The 15,271-nt window shown below is 36.2% G+C and overlaps 1 long non-coding RNA gene across 4 annotated transcripts in view; it reads left to right on the top strand.

The window, feature by feature from the left end:
- Window positions 1-420: 420 nt before the first annotated feature.
- The window catches only part of LOC123001440 (uncharacterized), a 33,976-nt gene continuing 19,125 nt past the window's right edge, over window positions 421-15,271 (top strand). The window contains exon 1 of one of the 4 annotated variants that reach the window (XR_006410347.3): window positions 421-613. This is a non-coding gene — a long non-coding RNA (uncharacterized LOC123001440). The remainder of the gene's footprint in view (window positions 614-15,271) is intronic. The other 3 variants (XR_006410349.3, XR_006410350.3, XR_006410351.3) reach the window with 3 other exon arrangements.

The following is a 15,271-nucleotide window of genomic DNA, read 5'->3' as shown; positions in this document are numbered from 1 at the left end:
GTTACCCGCTGCGTATTTCTGGGGGGCCTCAACCTGTCAGCTTTTTGCACAAGACTCCGATTTCCTATTCAACCGTGATTTCCTCAGGGCTTAGGATGCCTCGATTCACTCAAATAGGTTATAAAATGGAATAAAAATACTCGTGTGACGGGAGCAATGATCTCCATATTACACATGAGCGAAATACAGATAGTGAAATCAGTGGTCTAAGGTCCCACAGTTTCAAAAGAGGCAGAGTACGACTCAAAGCCACATCTTCTGACTTCGTATCCACTCTTGTGTCTGCCAGAACGGTAGCTGAGGCTGCATTCCTGGAGGCAAAAAATGCTGTAAAACAGAATTGCAAAGCACAAGCCAGGCGCAAGGGTCATTGTTACGACATGGGAACAGTTGCGTCAACCCCCAGCAAGGCTTCTTGCACCTACAGACCCTGTCCTGCCCTCAACCACATCGTTAGGGCTCGGAATGCAACTGTTCGGCTCAAGTCTTTCAACAGAAAGGTTGCGCCACGATCTCTGCCTGGTGAGCGCGGGTGATACTGCCGCTATTTTATAGAGACGCAAAACAAGTTTGAGCAGCCCAGATCTTTATCGGCTTCAGCTGAAAAGGCCAGGTACATTTTAATCTCAGTTATATAAAGGATTGTTTTGAAAGCAAGCTGGCACATCTCTAGTAGGCTTTTTTTTTTTTTCCCTCTCTTCCTTTAATGCCCCCCCCCCTTTTTTTAAGTAAAGAACAAATTGAGATACGGTAAGCAGAGAAAATGATGTAGACCTTGTTATTGACCAGTGCTCTGCACAGGATGTTTTGTGGAGTTAGACAAACTATAGCCCAAATCACCTTGAACAGGGCAGAACTTATGTTCAGTAAAATGTACCAGGCTTAACTGTAGATCTTACTACATTTGGATAAATCTATATGCCAGGTTGTATCCAATATCCCCCAAAGTTAGACTGTGTCCCTTTTCAGTCAGGTTCCCTTCCCCACAGTGACCGCAACTGATCACAGGCAACCACTGACCTGTTTTCTGTCACCATAGATTTGTTTTTCTTGATCAGAATGTCTATGAATGAAATCACATCAAGTATGTATTCTCTTTGTGTTGTCTTCTATTGCTCAGCCTGTCTTTGAGATCGTCTGTATTGTACGTATCAGTTGCACCTTTCTGAGTGGTATTTCATTGTTGGGATGTCCACAGTGTGTCTACTCATGCCACTGTGATAGACATTTGTTGCAAGTTTCCAGCTATGATAAATAAAGATGCTCTGAGGATTCACGAAAAGGTTTTCGGGTTGATAAAACAGTTTTATTTCTTGGGTAAAACCTATGGCTAGAATTGCTGGGTCATGCAACTATCATATGACTTCTCTCATCTATGGAACATAAGAACTAGGATGATCGGTAGGGGAAGAAAGGGATAAAGAAAGGGGGGGTAATCAGAAGGGGGAATGAAACATGAGAGACTATGGACTCTGAGAAACAAACTGAGGACCTCAGAGGGGAGGGGGGTGGGGGAATGGGATAGGCCGGTGATGGGTAGTAAGGAGGGCACGTATTGCATGGTGCACTGGGTGTTATACACAACTAATGAATCATCGAGCCTTACATCGGAAACCGGGGATGTACTGTATGGTGACTAACATAATATAATAAAAAATCATTAAAAAAAAAAAAAGAATTGCTGGGTCATGAGTAATGAGTGTGAGTGTGTATGTGTGTGTGTGTGTAAAACTTTATAGGCGATTGCCAAGCTATACCACTTAATATTCCCACAACCAAGTATATGAGAGTTTCAGTTTCTTGATATCCTCACCAACACTTGGTATGCTCAGGCTTTTTAATTGTGGTCATCCTAATAGATGTATAGCCATTTTACTTTGCGGTTTTAATTTCACTTCTCTAATGAATAATGATGTTGAACAAATTTTCATGTGCTTAGTTACTCTTTGTATATCTTCTCGAGTGAAGTGTCGATCCAAATCTCCTTTGAGCATTTAAAAAATTTGGCTTGCTTTTCTTATTATTGAGTGTTGAGAGTTCTTTATATATATAGGATGCAAGTCCTGTAATATATATATATTTTTCCTCCTCATCTATGGTATTTCTCTTCTTCTTGCCACTGTCTTTGAGAGAGCAAAAGTTTGACTTCGGTAAAGCCCAATTATCATTTGTTCTTGTATGGATCATGCATCTAAATCTTTGTCTAACTCAGAATCACAATGATTTTCTTATATCTTTTTTTGTACATGTAAAATAGTTTTAAATTTTACATTTAGGCCTATGGTTCATTTTGATTTAATTTTCATATATGGTGCGAGGTCTATATCCAAGTTCATTTTTTACATGTGGGTGTTCAGTTGTTCCGCACTATTGCTGGAAAAGACTGTCCTTTCTCCACTGAATTGTATTTGCACCATTGGGGAAGATCAGTTGTTCATATATGTGTGAGGCTATTTCTGTTCTATTGATTTACTTTATTATCTTTACATTAATATCACACTGTTTTCACTATTCTAGCTTTGAAAGAAATCTTGAAATATGGTAGTATTAATCCTCTGACTTTGTTTTTAATTTTCTAAGTGCTTCTGGCAATTCTGAGCACTTTTTATTTCCATTGGCATTTTAAAATCAAATTTTCAATTTCTACAAAATAAGCTTTTGGTGATTTTGAATGGATTATTATGAATACATAAATCAACTTGAGGTGAAGGGGCACTTTCACAACATTGAGTCTTTTGACCCATGAGCCAAGTATATTTCTTCTTTAAGTCCCTAAGCAATTTTTTATAGTTTCCAGAGTATAAACCTTTACATCTTTTGTTAGATTTATCTCTGCTAAATGTTTTCTATTTTTGACACTATTGTAATTGGTATTGTTTTCTCAATTTCTGCTTCTGGTTGTTTTTCATTAGTATATAGCAATGCAATTACTTTTATATGTTGATCCTGTATCCTTTAAACTTACTAAATCACTATTCTAGTAGCTTCTTTGCAGATTTCATTTCATTTTCTATAGAGGCAATCATATCATCTGTGAATAAAAGCAATTTTATTTTTATAATTATATGGGTAATTTAATGTATTTTTTATGCCTTATTTCATTAGCCAAAAGGTCCAGTGTAATATTGACTGGAAGTGGGGGGGGGGTTTATATCCTTGCCCAGTTTAGTTTTTTACTATTTAGCATGAAATTAACTGTAGGGTTTTTGTTTATGCCCTTTATCAGATTTAGGAAGTTCCCTTCTTTCTTGTTTACTGGAAGTATTTATAAAAACTTGGATTTTGTCCAGTGATTTTTCTGACTGTTCAGTCGAATTTTCTTTTAAGTTTATTAATATGGTGAAGTACCTTAATTTATTTATTTTCAAATGTTCAACCAACCTTGAATTCCTGGGATAAAGCCAACTTCAGTTATAATGTATTATGTTTTTAAATATTGTTCAATTCAATTTGATATATTCTGTTTAGAAGTTTTACATGTATGTTCATGAAGGATATTAGTGTATAGTTTTCTTTTCTTGAATGTTTTTATTCTTTGTTATCAGAATAACATGGTCCTCATAAAATAAATTGAGGAATATTTTCTTCTTTTCTGGAAGAGTTTATGTAGAATTGGTATTATTTCTTCCTTAAATGTGTGGTAGAATTTATTAGTGAAGCCATCTGGGGCTGGTGTTTCCTTTGTGGAAAGACTTTCAACTACAAATTAATGTGTATTTCACTCTTGTTAGGTGGAGTGGTCCATAAAGGGGTCGAATTGGTTGATGATGTTGTTCATATAGGGAGATTACAATCTCTTACTGAAACTGTGGAATTGTCTATTTTTTCTTTGTAGTCTATCAGTTTTTGCTTCATGCATTTTGAAGACATTTTGTTAGTTGCAAGAACATTTAAGTTGCTATGTCCTTTTTTTTTTTTTAAGATTTTATTTATTTATTTGAGAGAAAGAGAGAGTGTGTGTGCCGAGGGAGGACCAGACAGAGAGGTAGAGAATCTCAGCAGACTCCACAATGAGCACAGAGCCCAACACAGGGCTCAATCCCACGACCCCAAGATCATGACCTGAACCAAAATCAGGAACCAGACTTTGTCTCCTGACTGAGCCACCCAGGAGCCCCTGCTATGTCCTCTTGATCAAGGCCCCCTTTGTCATTACTAAATGAAACTCTGAATCTCTAGTAATATGCTTTGCTTTGAAGTCTATGTCTGATATTAATATAACTACCTCAGATTTATTTTCATTAGTCCTATCATTGTATCTTTCCTTATCCTGGTACTTTTAACCCAATTGTTTTTTTCATTTGAAGTACATTTTTTATAGGCAGCGTATAATTGGCTCTTACTTTCATATCCAATCTGATAGCCACTTTTTTCTATCGGTGCAGTTAGACTTTGATATTTAAGATGATAATCATATGGTTAGTTTTAAATCCATCATCTTGCTATTTGTTTTTTTTCCACCTCATCTGGTATCTCTTCCATTTTTCTATGTTTATATATCCTTTTGTTCTAGTTAGATATTTCTTATAATTACACTTTATCTCCTGTTATACACTATAACTCTTTATTTGCTATTTTAGTGATTTATGGTATTCATCTTTAAGTTATCACACATCTTTAAATTATATAATGTCACGTATTTTTAGTATAAAAACCTACAATAGCATGCTTTCAGTTCTCCCCCTTCTGACTTTTGTGCTGACTTTCTCATACACTTTAACTTTAGGTATGTTATAAACTCCACACTGCACTATTATCACTAAGAAGTCAATTATCTTTTGAAGAGATTTAAATAATTAAAAATAAACTTCATATATTTGCATATGTAGTTATCCTCTCCATCGTTCTTTCTTTGTTTTTGTAGATCCATAATTTCTATCTAGTATCATTTCCTCATGTTTGAAGGAACATTTTCTTTAACACTTCTTGTAATGTGGGTTTATTGATATTTAGTTCTTCCAGCTTTTGTAAACCTTAAAAAATGTTTATTTTTTGAATAAATAAATAAAATAAATAAAAAAAATAAATAAGCTTTCATTTTTGAAAGGTATTTTTCCTGGATTTAGAAGTCTAAGTTTGAAGCTGTTTTTTTTCTTTCATTACTTTAAAGATGTTACTCCATTTTTTTCTCACTTGCATGGTTTCTGATATCTACTATTATCTCTTTCTTCCTTTGTGTAGACTCTTTTTTTTCCCTCTTACTGTTTCTCAGATTTTTTTCTTTACCACTGGTGTTGAGCAATTTTGTTCATGTTTCTTGTATTTAAGTTTCATGGGTCTATGTTTATAGTTTTAAACAAATGTGGGTAAGATTTTAGACATTCTTTCTCCAAGACTCGAGAATTGTGAGGAAGGAGAGTCTATTGTTTAAGCCCCGCAGTCTGTGGTACGTTCATGGCAGCTCTAGCAAGCTAATACATCTGGCTTACATATTTTCTGAAATATGAAATCTGATACTGTTTTCATCTTTGTTGCCCAATATGTAGTGTGTCCATCTTTTCTCTAGTTGCATTTAAGACTTCTCTTTATGACTGTTTTCCTGCAAGTTGATTATGGTTTGTTTTGATGTAGTTTTCTTTGGGTTTATGTTTTTGGAATGTGTTAAGTTATAGATTTCAACAGAGTTGGGGAAAAAATGGTCATTTTTACTGAAATAGTTTTGTCACCCATCCTTCTTCTGGAACTCAAATTATAATGATATTAGGCCACTTAATATTATGCCCTAGGTTCCTCAGTCTCAGTTCATTTCCCCCCTTTTCTTTCTTCCTGTGCTTCAGTTTGTCATTCTCTGCTGCTAGGTCTTTAATTTTAGTGGTCCTTTGTAGTGTCTCTCGTTAACTATGTCCAGTGAATTTAAAGATTTCAGATATTTTTCAGTTCTAGAAATGATATTTATCTCTTTTCTTTCTTTGTGGTGTTAGATTTTCTTCTAAATCTTGAGAAGATTTTTAATAATTCATCGAAAGTCTTTGCTAATTCTATTATTACTTTAATTTCTGCATGTTTTTATTTACTGATTTTGGTTTTTTTCCCCCTGATTAATGGCTATATTGTTTAGCTTCTGTGCATGTTTAGTAAATTTTTATTGTAGGCTGGATATCTCAACATTATGGTTTTTATTTCTAGAAGTTTCGTATAGATTGTTTATGCATGTGATTGGTTTTATTGTCTTTCCTTAAACGGTGGCGGATGTGGTTCTGACAGGTAGTTAAGTAATTTACACATCGGCTTCATTTTTTAAGTCTCCTTTTCAGCACTCTTAGGGCTGGCATAGAGTAGCTTTTACGCTACAGCTAGTTTAACTCTATTACTAGAGGCAACTTTTTTTTTTTTAAGGTCAATACTGAATGCCCTGGGTTTTCAACAAGGACTCTACAAATTTGTTTCTCAGCTCTGTGTGAGCCCTGGGAACTTTATTTTACAGGGCTTCAGTGGCTCCCCTGCAGAGTTTCATCCTGTGCATGTGCAATATAATATTCAGTAACAGATTCAGTGGGACTCCTAGTCAAACTTCTGGAGATCCCTTCTGCACAGTTACTATCTCTCTTGTAATCTGCCTGAAAACTTCAGTTGTTCTAGTTTCCCCAAACTCTCCTCTTTGCTGTCTGTGCTCTGCTTGAGTTCTGCTGTCCTGCAGTATGGTCCAGAAAAAAATCTTAAGTCTATAGTCTTCAGGGAGAGTGTGGGAATGATCTCAATTATTTTTTTCCTCCTAGGTCATAGTTCTGCACTGCCTGTTTTCCACTATCTGAATATAACTGTCTCTTATATTTTGTTAAGTTTTATAGGCTTTTTTTCCCTTAACAGCAGGATGGTAGGTCTCATACAAGTTACTTAAACATGGCCAAAAATTAAAAGCCTACATTGGGATTTAATTTTTAAAATGTATGCATACGTTATAGTGTAGAAATTCAAACGTTCTATAAAAAGTCTGTTTTATGTTTTTGTCAAATTTCATATTTTATTTCTAAATACATTGACACATATGTCAAAATATGAATCAATGCTGAAATTGAAAATGAACCTGACTTCATTCAAACAGAGTAAATAGGAATTCTAAAAATTCCACATGATTATGTTACAATAGCCATCTTGTATGTAAACATATATGTAAAGAATACAGTAAGTAGCATATGACATTAATGTGATAGGATTTGTAATAATCTTGGTGAAAATAAAAAGAAAAAGGAGGTTATGTTTATTTTAATATAGTTTTGAAATAAATTTAAAAGAATAATATATTCAAAAAAGGAAAAGGAGACACACAAAACATTTACAACCTGTACCATATATGCTTTTGAATATCTACTTACATTTAAATAAAATCTAAGTGAAATTTTAAAAAAATTAAAAAATTAAATATTTTCAACACATATTATGTTCAAGGAAGTGTGGTATTATGAGCCAAAAAAGAAGATATAGCATTTCCCAGTTTAAAAAATTTACTGTTTAGTTGGGGAAATAAGTAATGGGAAAAAAAATGGCAGGCAATGCCAAATGAATGCTAATGTCAACATTACCTTGGTCTCTGTACAGAACTCAAAATTATTAATATACATCATATTCACAAAATCCAATGGAATTCAGTTATTTAAGGCACTTTCTTGGAACCCTAAGCAATACAAATCATGATACCCCCAAATCCGCCATGGCTGAATGCCATTCTCATTCTTCAGAAAAGACTGGTTCTTCTCAGTGGTATCCTCTCTACTGTTCCTGGGCGAAGAGAAACTGTGTTTCTCAGACAGAAGCTGCATCCTGAACTCTCTGTCTGAGCTTGTGCTTCAGACAGCCACAGGCATGCACTGGGTAACACCCTTTATTGGGTTAATCCATTTCTAAATCACGTATCTAAAGTCTTTCTGTATGAAGACTTAAGAGGCACTCTAGGGAAACTTGAAGTACAGAAGGCGTGGTTCTAGGTGGGCAGAATCTATGAGAAAGAAGAGTTTTGTGAACAAAAGATATGCAAGCTTGTCTCTCAGGCCATACTAAGCAATAAAGATGGTCTTATACATGTAACTTATATTCCCGTAATTAGCTGGGTATCTTCTGTATTCTATAAGAAAGTAATGTTAGCATATGTATTATACATATTAAATTTTAATCGATTCCTAACTTTATTTTTATTTATTTATTGCACCAGTAAAATGAGTATGTAAAATGCCTTATAAATAAACAGCTATTATTTCCCTTTTTCTTATTGGCACTATTATCCCATGCATTTTTTCTCTTGTTGCCTTCCTCTGTCAAGTTTCTGATTCCTGGCCCCCTCCTCTCTTTTTTTTTTCCGTTTTTTCCTCCTCCTTATGTATGTGCATGATGAAACAGGTTAATATTTCTGATGGATTTTGTGAGAATCAGCATTTGAGCATCTGAATGAAGGCTGTGTTCCACAACAGTTATCTTGGGAAACTGTGCAATGTGCTAATAACATTGTCTTTGCTCATAATCTTTTTAAAAATCCATCTTTCACAGATATGTTTTACTGTAAACATATTTAATTCTAGTCTTTGAAACACAAATTTATTTCCTAGATTTATAAACAGAAATTTTCACCTATGTTACCTTTTAAGGACTTCTGGTTATTTCAGAAATTTACAGTAAAAATAATGCTTGCCAGCATTGAAGATGTTAAAAAAAAAATGCACCACATCCTTTTAGGATAGTCTGAAAAAAGAATTTTCCAAAGACTTTCATTTTGATAACGTCATCACACAAAGCTTTAGCCTCTCAAAATAAATGTGATGTTTTAAAAATTCCTTTTTTAAAAAAGATTTTATTTATCATTTTAGAGAGAGAGAACGCATAAGTGGTGAGAGGGGCAGAAGGGGAGAGAGAATCCCAAGCAGACTCCATGCTGAGTGTGGAGCCTGACATGGTGCTTGATCTCATGACCCTGAAATCATGACCTGAGCCAAAATCAAGAGTCAGACTCTTGACCAACTGTCCACCCAGGTGCCCCTAAAAACATATATTTTTTAAGTAGATAGTACAGAGTTTCTGTATATGGCTCTCTTCCCTTCACACAGTTGTCCCGATTATTCTAGCGCATTGGTGTGGTATATTTCTGCTAATTAATGAACCAGTACTGACACATTATTATAACTGAAGTCCATAGTTTATGTTAAATCTTATTCTTTCTGTTGGATAGTTCTATGGGTTTTGACAAATGCATAATGCCATTTTCTACCACTATAGAATCATAAAGAATAGTTTCATCAGCCTAAAAATCACCTATTAATATCTCCCCTCTCCCCCTGGCAACCACTGATCTTTTTGCTCTTTCTATGGTTTTGCCTTGTCCAGAATGTCAGAGAGTTGGAATTATACAATACGTGGTCTTTTTAGACTGGCTTCTTTCGCTTAGCAATAGGCATTTAAGATTCCTCTATGGTTTGGGTGGCTTAATAACTCAGTTCTTTTATCGCCGAACAATATCCCGTTGTATGAATGTACCACAGTTCGTTTAACCGTTCTATTGAGGGGCATCTTGCTTTCCTCCAGATTTTGACACGTCTGCATAAAGCCGCCTACCGCTCACGTGCAGGTTTTGGTGTAGACAGAAGCTTTCAACTCCATTGAGTAAATACCTTAGGAATGTAAATGCTAGATCATGTGTTCAGTTTTCGTAAGAAACTGCCAAACTTCCTTCCAGACTGGCTGAACCGTTTTGCATTCCCACAGCAATGAATGAGAATTCCTGTTGCTATATATCTCCACCAGCATTTGGTGTAGTCAGGATTTTAGATTTTAGCCATTCTATTAAGTATGTGGTGGTATCTTGTTCTAATTCGCAATTTCCCTCATGATGGATGTCATATGACATTTCATACACTTGTTTTCCATCTGTATGTCTTCTTTGGTGAGATGTCTGTTTGGACCTTTTGCCCATTTTTAAATTGGGTTGTTTGTTTTCTTATTGTTGAGTTTAGGGTTCTTTGTCTATTTTGGATACAAGTCACTTATTGGATATGTGTTTTGCAAATATTTTCTCCCAGCCTGTACCTTGTGTTTCATTCTCTTAATGTCTTTCACAGGGCAGAAGTTTTTAATTTTAATAAAGTCCAAATATCAATTTTTTCTTGCATTTTCTCATGTTTATGTGTCATATCTAAAAACTCATTGCCAAACTTAAGGCCCCCTAGAAGTCCTGTATTCTCTTCTGGAGGTCTTTTAGTTCTGTAATTTACATTTAGGATTATGATCCATTTTGAGTTATTTTTTATAAAAGATAAGGTCTGTGTCTAGATTTATATTTTTGCATATGAATGCACAGTTGTCCCAGCCCCATTTGTTGAAAAACCTATGCTTTTTTTTTTTTTTAATTGCCTTTTTGTTTTGTTTTGTTTTGGACAAAGACTAGTTGATTGTATTTGAGCAGATCTGGTGTTTTTTCTCTATTTAAAAAATAACACTTATTAGATTTTTAAAACAGAAAGAAATATAAATATGAAAAACATAAATGATCTATAAAGAGAGGGTTTTCATTTGAATTTGGTAGAGGATTGAATAAAGTTGGTTTTGCTTCCTTGTTTCAGAAATCACTCCAAGCAACAAAAATAATGGCATACACAGACACAGATTTTAACTTTGATGACAGTAGGAGGTTGTTTTTTTTTTTTTTTTTTTACTCTTAATCACAGTATCTAAGAAAAGGATTGCCAATATACTGCTGGTTAAATTAGGATGGCAGGAGACACCTAGGTTTTCTATGTGGGGCTGTGAATCTGGAAACAGCTGGAATTCCCCAAAGCGGACATACTTCCTAGGAACAATGCCTTCTTTGGAACAAAAGAAGTGGGTAATTGGGCTAGTGGTAGAGTTTCCCTAGAAGCTATTTTATGCACACATACACACACACACATGCACTCCCACACTCAACCCTGTGTCATAACCAATTCAGTACACACCAGAAAAAAATTTCTCCTGTCTTGGAATGTTGGCCTCCCATGCATAAACTTTAATTTCCCCTCCCTGACACTGGTCAAAGTCCCCATTTTTCCTTAACTAATATGGGAAGGCAAATCAATTAAAGATTTAGGTCTTCAGTTTCCTCATCTGTGAAAAGAGAGAGTTGGACAAGATAATCTGTAATGTCCTTTCCAGAATACTTTGATTTATAACCCGGGTCCCATTTAAACCTCTTACTGTGGTAGAGTTGCCCACAGAGAGGAAATCTTGTTCTCAAAATGACAATGAAATTCACTGAACATAATTCCCAGGGGACGGGGAAAATGGGCCAGACTTCTCTACAAGGATGTGGCATCTAGTCCTTGGCAAGAAAAGGAAGCTGTCAGACTAAGCTTAAAATATTCCTCTTCCCTGATATAGTGTTAATTAAATCTGCTTAATCATTACTGCAACTGCTTAGCAGAGAAAATGTAGGTACAGGAGCTCAGGAGGCAAGTAGATTCCGGGAGAGTATGAGAAAATCAAGGGCAGAATGATGTCTGTAATTAAAGTAGAACTTCCTCCTCTTCATCTTCCTCCTCCTTTTTAAATATGTTATGGAATTGAGCAATTGCTCAAAGACCTTCGAGAGTGGGCTGGAGCTCTGTCCAGTGGAAGGGTGCTTCATTCCCAGCTCCCTGGCGGTTACCCGTGGTAACGAATGTCGACTGAGAACACACACACGCAAGTCCCTTTCAAAGGGAGACCATCCCATCCACTCCCACTTTCCTAACAGGTTTTCTACATCTTCAATAAGTTTGTGTTAGCGGGGAATGAATGTCTGAATTTAGGCTTCAAAAATGTTCCTTTCTCCCACTCCCCCCTCCCCAATCTGTATAATTACTGTTTTTTTCCTGAAGCCTTTCAAAATACTATAATTAACAGATTGGCAGATAACCCATATAACTGCAGTTAAGGCAAATATAGTATGCAGCTGTCTTTGCATTAAGTGATTAAATCAAATAGCATAGTTTTGAAGTACATTTATAAAGCATAAATTTACCTCCTGGCAAAACTGTCTTAAGTAACACACCCTACACCATCTGTTCACTCGGTATTAATACCATATTTCCCAGGACTATAGCTACGGAGAGCAGAACGACCAGCTGTGCAGAACCAAGAGGTGCTGAGGGATCCTTTGGAATACTCAGCAACTTTTGGATCCTCTCAAGGGTGCTCGCAGTGATTGTGCATCCGAAACACCCACCCACGACATGCGTGTAGAAGCACACGCACACACATGCACACACACACACATGCGCACTTACACATGCCTCCTCAAGTTACGATGACTGCATGCTCACTTTCTATGAACAAGACAGTACACTGGCGTGACTTTAAATGCATTCATTCATGTACTTCCTTTTTCATTATCCAACGGTGATTGATACAACGCCTCTGTGTTTAACTAGAGATGAGGTATCCTACTTGTATGTTCAAAAATGTTCAGTGCTCAATACTGAGGGCCCTGCTCGCATGGAGCTCCCAGTCTAGCACAGGAGTCTCATCAGCTGACTACAATAAATGGTGATGGTCTAAGAGGTAGAAACCACAAGCTTAATGTCATTTAGGGTTTATAAAGTCAAAAGCTATAACTATTCCAATAAGTGAAAATGGTTCAATCATCAGAAATGTGTTCAGAACCTGCCATGAGCAGCAAGTAGACTCAGTGGAAAGACATTTCCAATCTGGTGAGGAAAACCTAAGTAAGCAGTCAAAGAAGAAACGCTAAGTTGGATGATTCACTATTGTGCGCGGTTTCAGGGATATGGTGCAAGCACTGAGAAATGGGAAGGCTTGAGAGGGTTTTATGGAGCAGTGGTTATCAACCATGGCTGCACATTAGAATCTTCAGGGAGCCTTTTAAAAATAGTCAGGGCCAGGTCCCAGCCCAGATCAATTAGATAGAAAATCTCAGGACGGGGTATGGATATCTCGCTTTCATTTTTACATTCTTGGGGTAGTTTTAATGAGCCTTGGGGGTACCAAGCTAGAGCTGACGAAGTCATAATGTACAGTTAGGAGGACCATGTGGGTCATCCAGGCCAACATTCTCATGTCGTAACTGAAAACACAAAGGTGCAGAGATGCTAAATGAATTCCCCACGCTCTCACAGCTAACTCCACGTAGGTATTAAACCAGTGTCCTGGTTTTCCAGTTTCCAAACTGGGGGTCTTTTGATTATATACCATTTCCAGATTTTCCGCATGTAATAAAAATCAAAGCCAATCACAGAAATCCGCTTTTCCATCAAAGTTTTCAAAATGGGAATTTTCTGAGGAGGAAAGCAAAGGACAAGGATGCAATTCATCAGTTGGAGATAAAATGTCTGATGTTATTATTTTGTGAAGGAAAGGGAAGGTAGACTCTTAAATTTTGTGGCTTTACTTCAAGCACCAAGAAGGCAAGCATCTAAGCTTATCTTTTATCGCTGCTATATGCTAACTTCGTTAGAGATACCAATTATTTGACCTTTAGGGGGACATAGCATTATACAAAATCATGTCTCCCTCAGAATCCATGCCTCTCATGTGAACTGTAATGCCTCCTTATCAGATAGACATAGAGCTTTCCATTGTTGTTGTTTAATCTAAAAAAATAAATAATTTCCCCTTTATTAATGTCTGAGTAACATAGAGCTGCCAGACTGGACTGCAAGATTCAGGCTGCAAAAGAAGGGATTCTGAGTTTTGTTTTACATCAATATTTATTACTGTATCAGCAGCTACATTGGATGTGCTTATAATTTATTAGTAGACTATCTGGAGGCAGAAACAGATTCCATAATTCTTGTGAATCACATATCCTCCAGGCATTTTTTAAATCCAACTTTTGTTTACTGTCACTTGTACTGAACATTTTGCATTGCAATTCATAAAGAAGAAGTTCACAGAAAACTAGTATCTGGCCTACCCCAATATTTTCCATTTTATTAGTCAATGGGAGTTGGCTTTAAACTACCCAGCTTATAATTTATAACCGGAACAGACAATTTAATCATTTTAGGATGTGTTCAAGCACAGCTCAAAGTTTTAACAAGGCTGCTCCCTTTATTTGAGAGCCCCTCCCTGTCAAGAAGGCTCTTGTATTTCAACAAAGAAAACAGTCCTTCTTTTCAGTTTTCCTTGAGTTAGAAGGTGTATTGAAAGAAACACTTTAAGGGAAAAATAAAGTGGGGAGTAAAGTAAATCTCTAAGAAGGAAAAAAAAACGGGTCTTTTGAGGTCATATAAAAATTAAGTGAAAAGATGGCACAATTATTTTGACAGCAGGTGGGATCTCTAAGCTGTTAATTAAGAGACTAGCCATTAAGAACATGAGGACTCAAGTTTCTATACATTTACCGATTCTTTTCTGGTTTTTTGAAAAGATCTGATTATATGGTACTATTTTTAAATGTCATTTTACAGCTTTAAAAAAATGGGAGGAAGCACCTTAAAATGATCATCCCTAAGGGGACAAGAGTAAAAACCACTTCATGCCAGGTTTTCATTTTACATAACTCAAAACTATTTACCCCATGGACAGAAGACCATTCATTACGAGAAATAGGTGATACAATGAAACATGCCTATGCTAGACCAACTCATAAATTGGGCACTTAGGGGTCCTATACAACCGAATGGTATCTTCAGCTGATGGAGTAAATAGATGGAGGGACAGAAGAAGAAGGGACTGATGGAAAGATGGGAAGACAATATTAGTATTCATGTCAACAAATTACAGCTCATGTTAGCTAGGCCATGTCATGTCAAATAGAAAAAAAAAGTGACAACTAAGAGAACTGCAAAATGATGGTTGGATTAGACCTTCAATAATGACAGTAGGAACAACTCAAGGAATACTGTGAATTCTTTCTGGCAAGAACTTTGTCTTACTCTTCTTTACATCCTCAGCATCTACCATAGTTCCTCTCATTCAGTAGGAGTTCAATAATGTTGGATAAATGGAGGTAAAAGAAAAGGAATAAGAAAGGAGCCCCTGATACAAATGCTATCAAATTGCACTTCGCTCAACAAGAATGGGGTTTTTCCATTTGAGTTCAATCTTAATATAAGAGAAGGAAAACGAGAATGGAAATAAGTAATTCAAGATGTGATTCTGAAGCTGCCTGTCTAGAAAGCCCTGAAGAGGCCTCGACAAGGGAAAGAAATATTGGAGACAAGACCGTGGAATGGTTGCCATGTGCGGGGCCATGAAGTATGATGATGCCAGCAGCAAGAGTAGGGAGGCCGACGAAGACCCGGATGTGCTATCTGTAGCTGAGTAGTCCTGAGCAAACCTTCTGTAGGCCTCAGTTTCTTATTATATAAAATAG

This window comes from Ursus arctos, unplaced genomic scaffold (genome assembly GCF_023065955.2).
Source record: "Ursus arctos isolate Adak ecotype North America unplaced genomic scaffold, UrsArc2.0 scaffold_18, whole genome shotgun sequence".
Taxonomy (NCBI): domain Eukaryota; kingdom Metazoa; phylum Chordata; class Mammalia; order Carnivora; family Ursidae; genus Ursus; species Ursus arctos.
Note: the sequence above shows the minus strand (reverse complement) of the source record. Positions and strands in the feature narration are given on the sequence as shown.